Here is a 16,853-nt window from a genome sequence, read left to right on the forward strand (position 1 = left end):
AAGTTTTAGATTAATTTTGATATATCTGCATTAAATAGTTTGAATTTTATCCATTTTCATGGCTTTGCTGTTTCATTTCCATTTAAGTGGATTTAACGCTAAGAAATCGTTTAAAAATGATCTCAAGGTGTCTTTTAAGTACTCATTAAGTAATTTCTTTGGCTTTTGAGATATGACAGCCTTATTTGTGTGTTTTCCTTGCTGCTGTGATAGTCTAGGAATGCTAAAAATGCTAAAACTAAATTACATCTCACTTTGCTCGGTTGACTTTGGCTCAATTGCTTTTATCAGCCAGCAGATGACACTTGCAGGTCATTTGTCCTCATTGGGATTCTGAAGTGGCTGAGACATTTTTTATTAATTCTGGAAGTATTTATTTTAATGATATTTTTGCCTGCTTTACTGTGGTTTTCAGTACAGGGTGTAATGTAGGCATTAAAACTAACAGACTGTTCCTAGCTAGTGACTGTCGCTGTTGGACAAAAAATGAGCACGCAGAAGCTTGGTAAGTTCCAAAGAGAAAAAGACCCAGTTTTATTTGAACATCTGGTATTTATAGAATTCCAAAGGTGACTGTGGATGGGAGGATGGAATTACCACCTCTCCAACCACACTGGTCCAAAGATCAATGAATCATTTCTCTCCACCCACAGAGAAATATGTAAACTATTCTATTTGTACATGAAATTGTGTGGGAACTCTGACTCTCAAATATGTAAACATTATTAGAAGGCTAAAGAAGTTTTATGAGAACTTTAAAAACTTTCAAAAGAACTATAAAAGAAAATTTCACACTTTTAAAAATCAGGGCAACAAGTGACCAGTGTAAGATTTATGGAACCCTCTGTGCCACTAAAGTTTCTCATTTGGTGGATGCAAAGTTTCTTCCACTAGTAGAATCCATCAAGATTCTGATGGCAAACATCAAGTTTCTAAATCCAGCTGCAACTTAAGGGATAATATATTTTGGCAGAGGTTGTGCTCTGAAAATTTCCTGTTTATCTTATTAACTAGATAATGAGTTTTTGTGGGATTCCAGACTGGTTTGGGTGGGAAAGGGACCTTAAAGGTTTCATTCCAGGCTGGCAGCTGATGGATCTGGGAGCAAGGAATGATGGTCCAATCCAATTCCAGCCATGGAATCACAGAAGATTTTGAGTTGGAATTGGCCTCTGGAGATCGTCTGCTCCAACCCATCTGCATCCAGAGCATCTTACACAGGAGCACATCCAGGTGGGATTGGAATGACTCCAGAGAGGGAATTTCCAATAAAAAAACATGGAGAGCAAACAGCAAAATCTCATCAGCACCAAACTGCTCCTGTACGTGGTGAAATTGTTGCTATAACATAGTTCTGTTGGAGAGGCTGAGTAAAAACTGATTTTTATTTATATTTTTTCCCAGATATTTGCTTTGGAAACCCTTCCCAGCCTGCAAATGCGAGCCCTTCCCAAAGCTCCAGGACTGAGAAAGTCAGGTCAATTTTACTGGGGGACCAAATGGATGAATTTTGACTTTGAAGCTGTGGGAGGAAAAGAAAAAGAACTCTTGTCAGACACCTGTAGTTCAAACCCACTTCACATGCCCTGACTGTGCCTAAATCATCCTCATTTGCAATTCAGCTCTCAGGGATAAGGAGTTTCCTTCCATTTGGGCTCCACAGGGGGTTCTCAGGAAAGGCTGAAGTCAGCTCAGAGAATCACTCGAGTTAATGCAGAAATGAGGCCCGGGGGTTCAAACTGAGCCACAGGATGCAGCTTTTGAGATGGAAAGGCAGGAGGCCAAAACCACATTTAAAGGATATTTATTGGGAGGAATTGGGCCTTTATTAAAGATCTGCATTTCCAGATCACAGAGTGATTGCTGCTTTTTAAAGGGGCATTGAGCAAGGAAGATTAGAGAGATTTTGGGATTTTTTTTTTTTGGGTGTGTTTTTTGCATGTTAAAAGGATTGTGGAATCACAGAATTATTTTGGGCAGGAAGGGACCTTAAAGCTCATCCCATTCCACCCCTGCCATGGGCAGGGATACCTCCCACTGTCCCAGGCTGCTCCAAGCCCTGTCCAGCCTGGCCTTGGATACTTCCAGGGATCCAGGAGCAGCCACAGCTGCTCTGGGAACTCCATCCCAGCCCCTCCCCACCCTCCCAGGGAGGAATTTCACACCAATAGCCACCATAAATCCACTCAGAGTTTAAAGCCCTTCATCTGGCCACAGTGGGATCTCCTCAGCCAGCTGCTCCAGAGGCACAGGTGAAGTTTCCCACTGGGAATCTCCAGCAGTTTTCTGGCTAATGGGGGAGCATGGGAGAAATAACACCAGAAATGTCAGCACAGAATGTCTTGGAAAACAACTCAAAACCTCACTGCAGAGCCAAGCTCAGAGAGGTTGAAGAACCTTGGAGAGGCTGAGGAACAGCACCCATGGAGTTGTTTGGGTAAGAAAAGCCCTCTAAGGTTGAGTCCAACCATTAGCCCAGCCAAGGCCAGCCCTGGTCCATGTCCCACGGGAGCAGGAGAGTACAGGGGGACACCAGGATCCCCATTCTGCTGCTTCTCCTCCCCACACACCACACTCAGCTTGGCGTTTCCCCAGGAGGGACGTGCCCATGTCCCAGTCCTGGAGGGCAGGAATGGTGCAGGGATTGCCTTCATCATTGGCAGCCCCATTTTTGGGCTGCAACCCAAAAAACTTTGCTAAAACCCTGCAAATTCTTTGTGTAATAGTTTGGAGCTCTGTCTTGGTGCTGGAGCTCGGCCTCTTGCACTCACGGGAGTCTTTAAGGTACCAGGGCATTGAAAGAGGCTTGGGTTGAAACTTGTCAAGGGGAAATAACAACCTGCAATTGCTCAGCTTCCTGATTAAAAAACCCACAACACTGGCTGAGTGAGAGCAATGTTTTCTCAAGCATTAGCGATACTTTAATTCAACACTGCAGCAACAACAAAAAAATGGATTTTATTGCTCTCTGTTTTATGGATCATGAATTTAACTGAGCTAAATAGACAAAGTCCAGGTGAATAATGCTGCTTTAGTGAGCTGCTGACCACATTTCCTCCTGCATTTCACTAACTATTTTTTGTTCTGCTTACTCAGCTTTTCACATTTTGACCTCCAAAGAACAGCAAAGAAACCAAGGCTGTGTTTGCCTTACAAGGTTTTGTGCACCTGCTCTGGTAGGTTTTTCCTCTTCTGAATAGATTTCAGTTAAACTTTGAAGAATATTTGTTTTTAGGGCCCACTTTGGTAGCTCTGTCCAATGAATTTGTTTATGATGGTATTTTCCTCCTTTCCCCTTTCTCCTTTCTTCCCTTTCCCTTTCCCTTTTCCTTTCCCTTTTCCTTTCCCTTTCCCTTTTCCTTTCCCTTTCCCTTTCCCTTTCCCTTTCCCTTTCCCTTTCCCTTTCCCTTTCCCTTTCCCTTTCCCTTTCCTTTCTTTCCTCGCCTCTCCTTTCCCTTCCTCACCTCTCCTTTCCCTTCCTCGCCTCTCCTTTCCCTTCCTCGCCTCTCCTTTCCCTTCCTTTCCCCTTCTCTCCTTCTCTCCTCCTCTCCTCCCAGGATTTTGCCTTTTGGGGGGCACAGTATAGACAGCAAAATGTCTTCAAGTGGTTTCTTTCATGAAATGTTACCTCTGTTCCCACCCCTAAATTGAATAAATAATAAACCACAAAAATTGAATGAATGTAAAGCCAGGGCATGATTGGGTTTTTGGGATTTGGCTGCTCTTCCATCCCCACTGTCTCTGCTCTGGAGCTGGGATGTTTGAGTGGGTGATTCATGGCTCCATTACTGCCTTTATTCCTTTAAGAGCACCTGGAGGGACAATGTTTCACCATTACCCTGAAAAGCTGAGCTGCTTTTTTGCGTAGTTCCAAATCTTCCATTTAATTCCACTTTAATTTAAATCTTTCCCGTTAACTTTCTACATTATTTTTTTGGCTTAAAAGAAGTTTCTTTGTTTTTTTACCCTCTAAACTTCACCGAGGGAATGTGAAATTGGGTCAAGCTCCGGTTTTATTTTGTTCTGCTGTAACGTTTTATTCCTGATGTGAAATTATTTTGTTTATAGGAGTTGCCAAGTAAATTCAACTTGATGTTTCAGCTTGAAAATGTGGCACATTCCTGGTGTGCAAAATGTCCTGCTCCCATTTTTCCTGAGCAGTTCCCCAAACGTGGAAACAGCCTTTTTTGGGGGTGGTGAAAATAATGAAGGCAACTTTTGTGTTGGACTGAAGTATTTTAGTTTGGAGGGATCAGCTCCTTAACCAACATTTGGGGTAAATATCCCAAAAAGCCTCAGATTCTGATCTTTTGCTGAGTCCTACCAGGAGATTTTGTGGTTTTCTGGGAAGGGAAGTGTGATGGGATGAGGTTGGTGGTTGTGTGTGCAGCTCACAGCTCAATTATTCCACATCTCCCAAAATATTTTGGGAATATCAAACCTTGGAGGGGAAGACAATTGGATTAACTGCTCCCAGCTGCATTGTATGCCTGGCTCCACTAAAATAAAAACTATTAACTCCCAGACTTTGGGAAATGGATCTATTATTGCCAAAATTTTAAATGAATTAATGTTCAGTGACGTGTGAGGTCAGTTCCAGTAAGAGCTCTTAAAAGTGGGGGGAGGAAAGCCATGGACAATCTTCATAGTTTTCTAATTAACACGCAGGATCTGAAACAAATTTAATCTTTTAAAGCTAAAATTTCATGAAGGAGCAAGAGAAAAGAGTGTCCCAGAGAATAGATAATAATTTCAATTTAAAATGTTTGATTTTGAGTGTTGGGAAACTTTCTGCACATTTATGAGCTCAAACAATTTCTGTATTTTCACCTTAAATTTTGGCTGTTCAGGGAGGAAAGGGAAGAGGGAAAGGTGTGAGAACCCTGAAGGGAGTGGCTGTGGATGCAGCAGAACATCCTTTGAAGCCCTCAGGACACCTCCAGAAGGGTTTTGTAGAGAAAACAAACCGTGTGGGATCCTTTTCTGTTGCTGTAAGGTAGAAAAATTATAAAAAAGGCTTCATAAAATCAAGCCTGCTCTCCTGGAATCAGTGCCTGGCCTTGTCAAGGTGGCCCTTTGCAGGTTCCCAAGTGAAAGCAATCCTGGTGTGAGCAGTTCGTTAACATAACGATCTATCCCTGGGTAAAAAAAACCAGCACCTGTATAAACTGTTTTTACACCGTTAGAAAAATGAAAACTATCTCTCACAAACAACTTTTCAGCTCGTACACCCTGGGGTTTGAGTGCCAATGAATACAGAATAACAACTCGTTACAAATAAAGTAATTGGCGAGAAAATCACTGACCAATTGGAGTCACCCACGAGGCCTGCAAAACTGGATAAAAATGTGAATAAAGATTTTATTCATGGCTTTTTCCACCATGGAGAAGATGGAGTCCATGTGATTTATTCCCACACTTCTCCATGGAATATTTGGCTTTTTCCAGGAGTTTGTCTCCCATTCTGGCTATTCCTGTATCAGTCACAGCCAGGATTGCTCCGGGCCAGGGGATGAGGCTTGAGCTGCAAGGAACACACAGAGAAAATGTGTGGAAAATCACAGTGCCAGGGGTTTGTTCCTTGCTGGAATGAGATAAAGAGGCAGCAGCACTGACCAGACAGCCCTCGGGACATTTCTTGTTGTTTTTCTTGAAATCTCCTTGCTTTCCCATCATTATTATTATTTTTTTTTCATGAGGCACTAATGGCATTTAAAAATACTTTAAATTTAGAAATGTAAAAAATCATTGTAGGGGAGACAAGAGGTAAAATGAATCGATAAAACTTTAAAATAAGGGAATATTTATAATGATTTTTCTGATAATATTGTTGCATTACTGGATGCACTGACTGGAGTAATTAGTACAAGCTGCAAGTAAATTGATATGAAATAATAATGCTAAAAGATGGTTTTAATTGCTTTTACCTTCTATTAAAACAATTCGTCCAGAGTATTCTCTGATTTCTCATCGAATCTTCCAGATTTATTTTACTTAAAATGAATGGTGTAATTTTAAAGAATTTAAATAATTAATTCCTATTTTGTGGGACACTCTTTCCTCTTGCTCTTTCATAAAATATTAGCTTGAAAAGCTTAAATTTGTTTAATATCCTGCATGTTAATTAGGAAATGATGAAGATTTTCCAGGCACAAGCATAAATTTTAAAATGGTGCTGAAGTCCTACCCACAGATAATAAATCCCAGTTATATCACCAGTAATTGAGTATTAAAATTGATACTTTCAATCAGTAATAAAGCAATAAATTTGGCACTGGGGCTGAAATAAGAACAACACTTCCTTCTTTTTTTTCGGTTTCATTGGAGTTGAATGAAATATTTGCATGGTGAGCTTCAGGTGAAATAATCCCATAAATCTGATGGGGATTGGGAGAATAGAGGACAGATTTTAAGGCTGAATAGGAATTTATTCCCTCCCTGGAAAATGGGATTTGGGCTTACCAGAGGTGTTCAGGAGCGTCTGTGGCCTGCTGAGGGTAAGGACACGCAGGTGCCAACCACAACGTGGTGTCCATGAGAAAATGGGACTTTTTGGAGTTTTTCGTGGAAATATTTGAAGAAATCTCCAGAGGAGGTACCAGGATGATCTGAGGGGTGGAGCAGCTCTGCTGGGAGGAAAGGCTGGCAGAGCTGGGGTTGTCCAGCCTGGAGAGGAGAAGCTTTGGGGTGACCTCTCTGTGGCCTGGAGGAGCTGCAGGAAAGATGGAGAGAGACTTTGGAGAAGGGATGGAGGGACAGGACACAGGGAATGGCTTCAAATGGACAGAGAGCAGGGTTAGATGGGATTTGGGAAGGAATTCCTGGCTGTGAGGGTGGGAGGGGTTGCAATGGAATTCCCAGAGCAGCTGTGGCTGCCCCTGGATCCCTGGCAGTGCCCAAGACCAGGTTGGAAGGGGCTTGGAGCAGCCTGGGACAGTGGGAGGTGTCCCTGCCATGGCAGGGGTGGGCTGGGATGGGATTTCAGGTCCCTTCCATCCCAAACCAATCCATGATTCTCTCATAAGAAGAATTGCCACTCGCCAGACTCCAGTTTCACCAGTGCTTCATGATGTTCAATCCTACTTTGGTTTGAGGATTGTTTAAATGAATATAACTTGAAAGCAATTGAATCAAAGCTGGGAGTGCTCCGAGTTAAAAGGGGAGGTTTAAATTCAGTAAACATTCATGGAGCTCCTGAATTCCCCATTCCTTTGTTTCCTATTCCTTTGTTTCCAGGCTTTTACAAACAGCAATTGTCGCACTGGTAATTACATCACTGCAGATTTTCCAAATGCCCTTTTTTTGTCCTTTTGCACTCAAGTACAGCCCTCATCCCTTCTCCTTTGGGATGTTATAACATGGGAAAATTGTCTGAAAGACTGCCGTGTTTTAAGGCACTTTCTGAAGCATCTCTAGTTTAAAAAAACATCATTTTGTGGGAATGACAGCTTGATGCTCTATGAATATCCCTGCTCCCATCCCCACCGCGGCAGCCCCCAGCAGTTTATTTACCACACACTCCCAAGGATTTTGGATTGTTTAGCCTGCAAGGACAGGCACTCTGGTGGAAGCCAAGCTGGGATGCAGTACCATCGTTTTTCCTTGAAATTTGGGAGAGCAAAGTGGTTTGTATTTTTTTGTGGAGTCACAGAATTCTCTAGGTAGGAATGGATCTCTGGGATCCCTGAAGTGCCACAACTGCAGGGCTTTCAAATCCCTGCAGGGATGGGGACTCCTCCCCTGCCCTGGGAAGCTGTGCCAGGGTTGGACAACCCTTTCTGTGGAGAAACTTTCCATCACATCCAACCTAAACCTCCCCTGGCACAACTTGATGTCATTTCTTCTTGTCCTATCGGTGATTCCTGAAGAAAAACTGACCCCAACCTTCCTTCAGGTGATTGCAGAGAGAAATAAATTCCCTTCTGAGCCTCCTTTTCTCTTGGGATGCAGAATTTGTGCTTCCTTCAGGTTTTTCCAGGTTCCTTCTGGCTTTTCCAGCTTCCTTCTGGCTTTTCCAGGTTCCTTCTGGCTTTTCCAGGTTCCTTCAGGTTTTTCTGTGTTCCTTCAAGCTTTTCCTTCAGTATTTTCCAGGTTCCTTCTGGCTTTTCCAGCTTCCTTCTGATTTTTTTAGGTTCCTTCAGTCTTTTCCATGTTCCTTCAGGTTCTTTCAGGTTTTTCTGGGTTCCTTCATGCTTTTCTAGCTTCCTTTAGGTTTTTCCAGGTTCCTTCTGGCTTTTCCTTTAGGCTTTTCCAGGTTCCTTCAGGCTTTTCCAGGCTGGGATGCAAAGGCAGAAGTCTCTGAGAATGAATTATTCATCACAACTCATGCTCAAGGTCCATGGCTGCAGAGCTGCTGGCTTGACCCAAGTGTCTCAGCAGCTCCTACAAATTATGTGAAAAATCAAATAGAAAAGTGTGATAGCTCTGGTTAACCAAAAGGTTAAAATTTCCCTTTAAAAATAAAATAGGGAAACAGATTCAGAAGAATGGGTTTGGCTGTGTCCCTCCCTCTGAGGGGGGTGCCTGATCCTGCCTGATGTGGAATCTGGGAAAATAAATGGATCTCATTTGCTGCTTCTGAAAACAAAACTGTGATTTATTCTAGTAAAGCTACTTAGAAATATTTGGAAAAAAAAACAAACCAACAAAACCCCATCAAACTTCATTATTGTACTGGGAAAAATGGCATTGAGAAAGAGTTAATGGCTGAGATTTAAAGGTCTCAAGGATTGATCCAACTTTCCTCCATGAGGGACATTCCCAGGGTAGGTGGTTGGCTCAGCTGAAGATCTCAAATGGGGCTTGAAGGATTTAATATTCTGCAAGATTCATTATTTAATGTTTAATATGTCTTGAAATTGTCTTGTTTGTCATTTAAGAAGATGGCACATTGTTTTATTTCTCATTTTTTACACTTTAGCTTGTGCCTTGGGAGATAAACTCTGCTCAGATCTCAGCAGAACAGCTCGGAATGGCTGGGTTGGTGTAATTAAAATCTGTGCTAAATTAACCCCATTAGCAGCTCTCTTAGACTCTTCTCATATTTCTCCTTCCTATTAATAAGAGGTTAAATTTCCAGCAGATTACACTGGATTATCATGGGTAGAATACTGACAAAACCTGCTTTGTTCTCTGTAAGTTCTTTTTCCCCACTTTTTTCCTGGTTATTTAACCACCAGTTATTTTTCCCCACTTTTTTCCTGGTTATTCAACCACCCTAAAAATGAGATTTGAACACAAAAGAAATAAAACTATGCATAAAGCAAGATTTTTGTTCATATAGGACTCATATACTGTTGGATTAATTACTCCTTTGTTAGAACTTATGTTTCTAAAACATTGCAGGCTCACAGATGACTTTTTAAATTTGCTTAAAAGAAGGAGGATTTTATACATTTACATTTTAAAAACAAAATCAGTTCCTAGCACAAGTGACAAGCCAATTTTGTCCAGAATTTCTTGCACATGCAGCATCTAAAATAGCTGCACGAGGATGGATCAAAGTTTAAATGCTTTTTTTTCCCCCTCTGCTTCTTCACAGTTATATTTTTGAGCTCTCTGCTCTCTCTCTCTTTCCAGGAAAATTGTTGGGAAATGGAGGAGGGTAAAAAGTGATGAATTCCAGATCGGGAGGGCACTGAGTTAAATGCAGGCAGAGAGTTCTTCCTGAAATATTCTCCTGTTTTCCAGACAGATTGGTTATGGGGTGAGCTCAGGTTCTCAGGGGGATTTAGCAAGAATTAGGGATGCTTGAGAATTCCCAGCTGCTTCACTCAAGCAGGAATTATCAGTTTTTATTGCATTTCCATGGCTTCCTTCTCTGGAAAGTGTGGAGCAAGGAGTTGAGTCTGCACCCCACAGCCTGCAGGAATTATTTATCCTCTGGAATTTGGTCTGAATTCTGCAGCCATTCCCGTGGTTTTGCCTTAGAGATTCTGTAATTAATTATCCTGAATTAATATCACCCATTTAGGTACTAATGGCGTTAAGCAGCAGATGAAGTACAACCATTAATGGTAAACAAGCAAGAGGGGGGAAAAAGGGATTTATTCAATTCCCAGCATCCCAGTTTATCCATTCCTGGGTAATTCCCTGCTTCCACAGCCAGCAGAAAGGGAGGAATCATTTGACTTATTAATATAATGAAGATCAATGCAATCTGTGAGCACAAGGTTGAGGGAACAACATAATTACCCTTCATTTGTTGATGCAAGGAGCAGAATGGTTTCAATTGGTGCCTTAAATTGGGAAGGAGCTGGAAAGAATTCGGGAGCTTTGCCTGGAGCTGGAATTTGTTCTGGGGGATTCTTTTGTGGGATTCTTTTTCTCCTTTAATGATTCTTCTGTGGGATTCTTTTCCTCCTTTAATGAGTAATAATGATGTGTCAGTGATTGTGTTGAGCTTAATCCGGAAAGTAGAGGAAAAATATAGAGTGGGAACATTTGGATGCCCCAAAACACATAAATTCCCTATTTTTTTTTTCCTGGATCCCTTCAGGAGAAGGTTTTGAGCTTTTGAAGGGGGAATAAAACCAGCAGTGGCTTGATCTTGAGCTGAAGGTGCCAAAAAGCAAAAATTTGCCAGCAGAAACCTCATTAATGTCTCCTTTTCTCTGGCCAAGGTGTTCTGTCCTTGCTGATTATCCAGGGAATGGCTGAGCCAGGCAGGTGGGACCCTGGATCTGCCACATTTCCAAATTCCCTCTTCTTGCATTGTGGAGTGTTCAGCTCCTGCAGGAGAGAACCTGGAGCAGAAAGTCAGGAAAGAAACTTTCATTAATTCCTGTGGGTTTTTATATCAATGATTCTGTTGATAAAAATGAGCTTCCAGCTCTGCTTCCCAGCAATACTGGTATTCTTGGGATTTTCCATTAGTTTTGACATCCACATTTGGCCAATTCCATGCCCATTTTTGCCAGGATGTTTTCCTAATTAAAAGTACTCTCCAGAGGATGGCAGATCCCTGCCTGAGCCCTTTTGGATATCTAAAAAATTCTGAATTTTTGCATTTCAGGGAGGCTGCCTCAGCCTCTGTATTGTTTATCATTAAATGGAGGTGCTTTTCATGGTTTATTTTTTTTCCTTGTTTTCCTTGCAGGAACCAGGAAATTCCAGGTGAAAGCAGCTGAAGTGAAAGAGCAGCTCTGACTCATTTGAACTGATCCGGACAGGGTAGGAGACAACATCTTCCCAAGTGGAGTTATTTACCAGCTTCATTCCAGGATTTCTTAAGAAATATGAAGATTTACCAAGGCCTTGGCAATGAAAAACAGGATTGAAGCTCATCCAGACTTTTGCATCCCAATATTCCCCAAACTGTGAGTATTGTTTATATTTCTAAATGTTTCTGTCTCTCTGGTTTTCCTTCCCAGAAGAAGGGACCGCTCCGGGGGTTTTCAGAACAATTCTCTGCTGTGTTTTCAGCTGATAAAGTTTGATTTTCCTCAGGGGTCTGGCAAGTGTGGGGATGAACACTGAGCACTGACCTCGCTGCTCCCACCCACTGCAATCTCTGTGTTTACCAAGTGCCACAAAATTAATGCTGTTGGTTTTTATAACCCTGCCTTTGTCTAAATGTTAATTACCCTGATTATCTTGTCTTGTGCTGCTTAATTGTTGGTAACTGAAAGGCCATTTTATCCTGTCTCAGGCTTTCCTAACTCATCCTCAGGGGCTGTGGAGAAGTTTTGAATTGTTTTGGGGCAATTTTTTGGTCAGAGTTTCACGTCGGAGTAGTTCAGAATTCCTCGGATCTGAAGGAAACTCTGAGGAAGATGGAGAAGAACTGGAGAGACACTGGCAAGGGGGAAACACTTCAGACTGGCAGAAAGGAAATTTAGGTTAAATATGGAAGAAATTCCTCCCTGTGAGGGTGGGGAGGAGCTGGGATGGAATTCCCAGAGCAGGTGTGGCTGCCCCTGGATTCCTGGAAGTGTCCAAGGCCATCTTAGAGAACCTGAGACAGAGGAAGGTGTCCCTGCCATGGCAGGGGTGGAATAAAATGATTTTTAAGGTCCCTTCCAACCCAAATAATTCTGTGATTCCACGATGTTTTTAACATTAAAAAATCCACCCAACAAAATCCCAAATCCCTCTAGTCTTCATTGTTGAATGCCCATTTAGAAAGCACCGATGACTCTGTAATCTGGAAATGCAGGTCTTTAATAAAGGCCCTAAATCCAAGAATAATTTACAATAAACTTTCTTCTGGCAGAACATTCCTACAAAACACACAGCAATAATTTTCCTTAATCCCATATTGGAAGGGCTTCCTGCCTTTGGGATTTCTCCTGTGGGGACTCTTCCTCTTGGAAAAAGCTGATTTTGTTGAATTTTTTTTTTTCCGTAGCCTGATCAAAACAACTTTTAGATGTTTTCTTGCTGCATTAACAGGCTGAAATTGCTACTAAAAGTATCAGCCAATTAGCAACTCTTTAATCTCCTGCATTGTTTGTCACCACGGTGTGACAAAGTGACAGCCTGCCACGCTAATTAGCTGCCTTCTGCGAGGGGAAAATTGCTCTTGTTTGACAAATAATTCAAGTTAGAGAAGGACGAGGAAGTCTGAAAACAAAGTTATTCATGCAAAGACACATCAGAGCGCACCCAGGGCTCAGGTAATTGGTGAGGGCAGGGAGGACCTCTCACCTTTCTGTAATAAATCAGAAAATTATTGAGTGGAAGGGATGAGGTGATTTTTAACAGCTTGAAATGAGCGCAGGGTTCAAAGTGTTGTTTCAGGAACTTCACTCGATGCTGGGGAAAGTTGGGTTTCCAGAGGTTGTTGGTGTTTATTCAGCTCGAAAAGCATCTGAGCTGCTCCTGACCTCCTTTGTGAGCCTTTGAAAGGTGACTTTTCACCTCAGAATTCAGTGCTCCCATGGAAAACCCCAGGCCTGGAGAGAAGAAAGATTCAGGAGCATCAGAAAGACAGAAGGGATCTCCAGAGCTTCCCCCCAAAAGTGTTTTTTAAAGCTTCAGATGAGCCTAAATCAGTTTGTGTCCATGAGAAAACTGCTTTGGATCTGGTCACAGCCTGAATGAGGAGTCCTTGGAGCGTTTGTTTTGGTGAAATGAGAAGTTCAAGGAGCTGAGCAAAAATATTCAATAGGAATCAGAAAGCAAATCATTATTCTTTTTTTTTTTTGTTTGCATGGCAATCAAATTGCTTTTGTCATATTTTCTTTTTTTTTTTTTTGAGATAAAATGCAGCCAATTCAATGAAGTTTGATGTTTCCAGCTTTTTTCAAACCTGAACTTCTTGCAAAAAAAAAAAAAAAATCTAGAACTGAGAAGAAAATAATCCCTAAACATCTGCAAAGCTGATTCAATGATTTTCAAACTTTAGGTGCTGGAATTTGAACTAAAAAAGTGGCAAATAAAACAATTCTGATTTTGGATAATTGGTAAAAGAGGAGGAGTTTGTTTTCTGATTGAGCTCCTGTGGGAGGGCAGGTGAAACGCTGCATTCTCAGCTGAGCACTTCAGTCTGGAAAATTTGGGAAAAGCAGGAATGCATTCCCAGCAGAGCAACAAAAATGATGAAAGGACTAAAGAGACTGATGGCTTGATGGGTGAAGAATTATTAAGGGAGCTTAAATCTGAATTTCTTGCCCATGTAAATGATGGATCCCAAACATTCCGAGAGCTCTCCCGAGTCAGTGATGGATTGGGAGGAATGAAGGAAGAGGACGAAAAGAGTGATGATCTGCTGGGGTAGCAGGAACAGCAATTTTGGATGAGATCAGCAGGATGGGAGCAGCATCTCCTCTCTGGCAGCTGATGCTCACAAAAAAACCAAGGCAAAGAAATCTCTGTTGGATAATTATGGATTTATCTGTCTGAGGAGAGGAGTTTATAGCTTTAAGTCTGGGGATGGGAAGGTGGAAAGTAATTAGGACAAAAGTAACTTTTATAAAAGGTTTGCTAATTTGTATGGCTGCAGAAGCCTTGGTTAATTCACCAGATCTAACTGTGAGTTTTAGGATTTGGTGCCCAACTCTGACAGATTCGGGATACAGCTGCTGGAAATTTGCTGTAAAACATTCCAGTACACACAGTGAAACCGCAGCCTGATTGGGATTTGCACCAAAATGGATTTTGGGTGCCAAAACTTCAGTTTCTCTGCAGGCTGTCTCTGGATTGTGACATTTGGATCCTTAGACGTCAACATCAAAACTCCCAGGGACACCACTGAGGGCTGCATTCCCTGAAAAATAAAATGGGAATTCGCCCAAGTGGAAAGTGAGCAGAAACCCAAGGAGGAGTGTGGGAAATGGATTTGTAAAGAATTTTTCAGCTAATAAGCTGAAAAACATTTATAAAGTATTATAACCAAGAAATAAGTTCACTTCTGATGAAAGAGCATTAAGATTTACATCTCTCGTGTCTCACTATTCATCGAGACTGATAATAAAGTAAAATCTTTTAAAACACCTCTCAGTTACCCTGTCTCTATGAAAACTTAGAGACCCAAGAAGGAGCTCAAGGATTTTTCCCCGCCAGCTGTGAGGATTTGACGGAAGGTGTTGGACACAAGTGTCCTTGAGCTCCGAGACAAAAACCTCTGATGTATTTATGACTTTTTAATTATTTAGCGAGTTCTGTTGCAGTCCTCACCCTCTTTTCTGATAAGCCCTGTAGGGTCAAGGCCTCCTGGTCCTGCTGGAGAAATACCTGGATGCTGGAATTTCATCCAGTGCCAAACCCAAATCCTGTAAATTGGATTAATTGCTGGAAGAATCCACAAGCACCTCCAGTTTTAGCTGGAGCCACACTCAAACGAAATTGTTTTCTTTCCTATTTCCCTTTCCCTGCGGGCAATCTGCGAGTGCATAATGTGAAATATCAGCAGGAACTGCTCCTCAGAGTTATTCACGATTCTTTTCCAGCTTCTGCTCCCAATTTTCAGTCAATCACAGACCATAATAGGCTATTTGTCACCACGGATATCTGTATACATAAAAGATAAGTAGGTGCTGAATATCTGCTTTTACCAATGTTCCGAGCACTGCCAGTGATATATTATTTTCTTTTATCTCCTCTGTGTATCTCTGTAGCAGGGGAGTGTCACTGGGTGTATCCCAGTGAAACAGGATGGATTTTAATCAACTGCTGGGAAAATGAGATATTACAGGAGGATGAGAACAGCTGCTTGATAAAAACACCTCTTTAAAAGTAAAATTCTGCAGTGTTCTGGGGTTTGGCGCCGGTGTCAAGCGCTGAATAAAAATGACATTAAAAAAAAAATAATGGAGCTTGAGGTATTTTTCTCAGGGTAGAAAAAGTAGGAGCCATTCCAGCCCAAAAGAGGCTTCTTGGGACATCCAAGGTGAAAATAGGAATGAATTCTCTAAAAGTGCTGTAATTTAAAAAGGTGCAAAATGATTGTGAGAGAAACTTGTGTGCTGATGCTTAAGGAAATGCCTTTTTTTTTTTTTTCTTTGGTAAAACATCTCTTTGTAAAAGCTCTGGTTGAGGGAAATGTTTTTGCTTCCATTCTCCTTCAGGAATCTGCTTTGGAGCTGGAAGGTTTCCAGTGCTTTCTAGAAAAACCTACCCACAAATCGAAATAATGATGATTTGTTATTATCATTTGGGGTTCCAAAGAAATGGATGAATTCAGGAATGGAGCAGTTTCCAAGGTCTCTTTCCTGAATCCATGAAAATCTCTTTCCATTAGGCTTTTGGAGACATCACTGGTGAAATGACGCTGTTGCTACCAAAGGTAAAAAGCAGATTTTCCTCTGTGTTTTTTGAGCATTCATGAAGAGTAATGAGTGTGCTCCAGGCTTTATTGGTGTTCTGAATTCACCCCAAGACAAAGACAACTTCCCCAGCTCCAGAGAAAACAAGAGTTTATTCCTTCAGCTGGATCCCAGCTGGAGCTGTGCCCTTTATTTCCCATTTGTGTGAGGAGAAGAGGTCTCTGTTTGACAAAGGAGCAGGGCAGAGGCTCAGGGAGGGCTCTCCCGCTGGAATTTGGCTCGGGACATTTCTCTGGAATTCTCCAGGAGAGCTGTCAACTCCATTTCCCCCCTGGTGCAGTGAGAGGACAAAAGCTCTTCGATACAAGTTGGATTTTGTTTACCTTTGTGAGAGGCTCCAGGTGGTTCTGTTTGCTCCTGATAAGTCTGGGGAGTTTGAGCTGGGTGAGCCCAAAATCCTGGCTTTGGATACACAAGGACGGGCTGTTTTTCCTAAGCATAAAGCACATTTTGCACGCAGGGATGCTGAAAATGCTGTTTTGGAGGTGGGGATTGCAGCCTCTGCAGTCCAGGTTAAATTCAAGGAAATGAGTTTCTGGTTTGGGCCTAGTTTAAAATTCAGCATTTGGTCCACACAATTTATGAAGATTTTTTTCATACCCAGATGTTTATAACAATATCCCTGAGCTGTTTTGCTCTTCTTTCCAATTGTCCAATACTTCCAGGTGCCTGCCGGCTGTAGGAGGAAACTTTTCCTTTTTAATTAAATCACTGAGATAGTAACTGAGGGCTACGAGCTCAGAAAGGATTTGTTTTCCTGGCAGTCAAGATCATGGCCAGTCTGACAAAACCTTAAGCAGGTTTTTAGGGATGGCAGCCTTATTTTTCTCATTCCCAGGAAGCTGAAAGAGTAATTTTTGGGAGGTGGATACTTCTGTGCTGTGGTTTTTTAGGTCTTTGCTCCATCCTGTGTGACTTGAGGACACAAAGTTGTTACTGGAAAATTGATGGGCAAATCCATGGGTGGGTTGGGCAGATGTGGGGCTAAACTCAGTTAGTGGGGCCTGAGGGTTCATAACTAAGCTCAGCTCCAGAAAAAGCAGTTTATGGAAAAAGGGTAGGGAATGCATTGTGGGGGGAAGCTGA

At 41.9% G+C, this 16,853-nt stretch overlaps 1 long non-coding RNA gene across 1 annotated transcript; it reads left to right on the forward strand.

Moving 5' to 3' along the window:
* Positions 1 to 2,761: 2,761 nt before the first annotated feature.
* LOC137479547 (uncharacterized) lies at positions 2,762 to 16,634 on the forward strand. The gene is made up of 3 exons (XR_011002326.1): positions 2,762 to 3,176; positions 11,099 to 11,318; positions 15,683 to 16,634. It is a non-coding gene; the product is annotated as an uncharacterized lncRNA (long non-coding RNA).
* The last annotated feature ends 219 nt before the right edge of the window (positions 16,635 to 16,853 follow it).

Source organism: Anomalospiza imberbis, chromosome 10, assembly GCF_031753505.1.
Source record: "Anomalospiza imberbis isolate Cuckoo-Finch-1a 21T00152 chromosome 10, ASM3175350v1, whole genome shotgun sequence".
Taxonomy (NCBI): Eukaryota; Metazoa; Chordata; class Aves; order Passeriformes; family Viduidae; genus Anomalospiza; species Anomalospiza imberbis.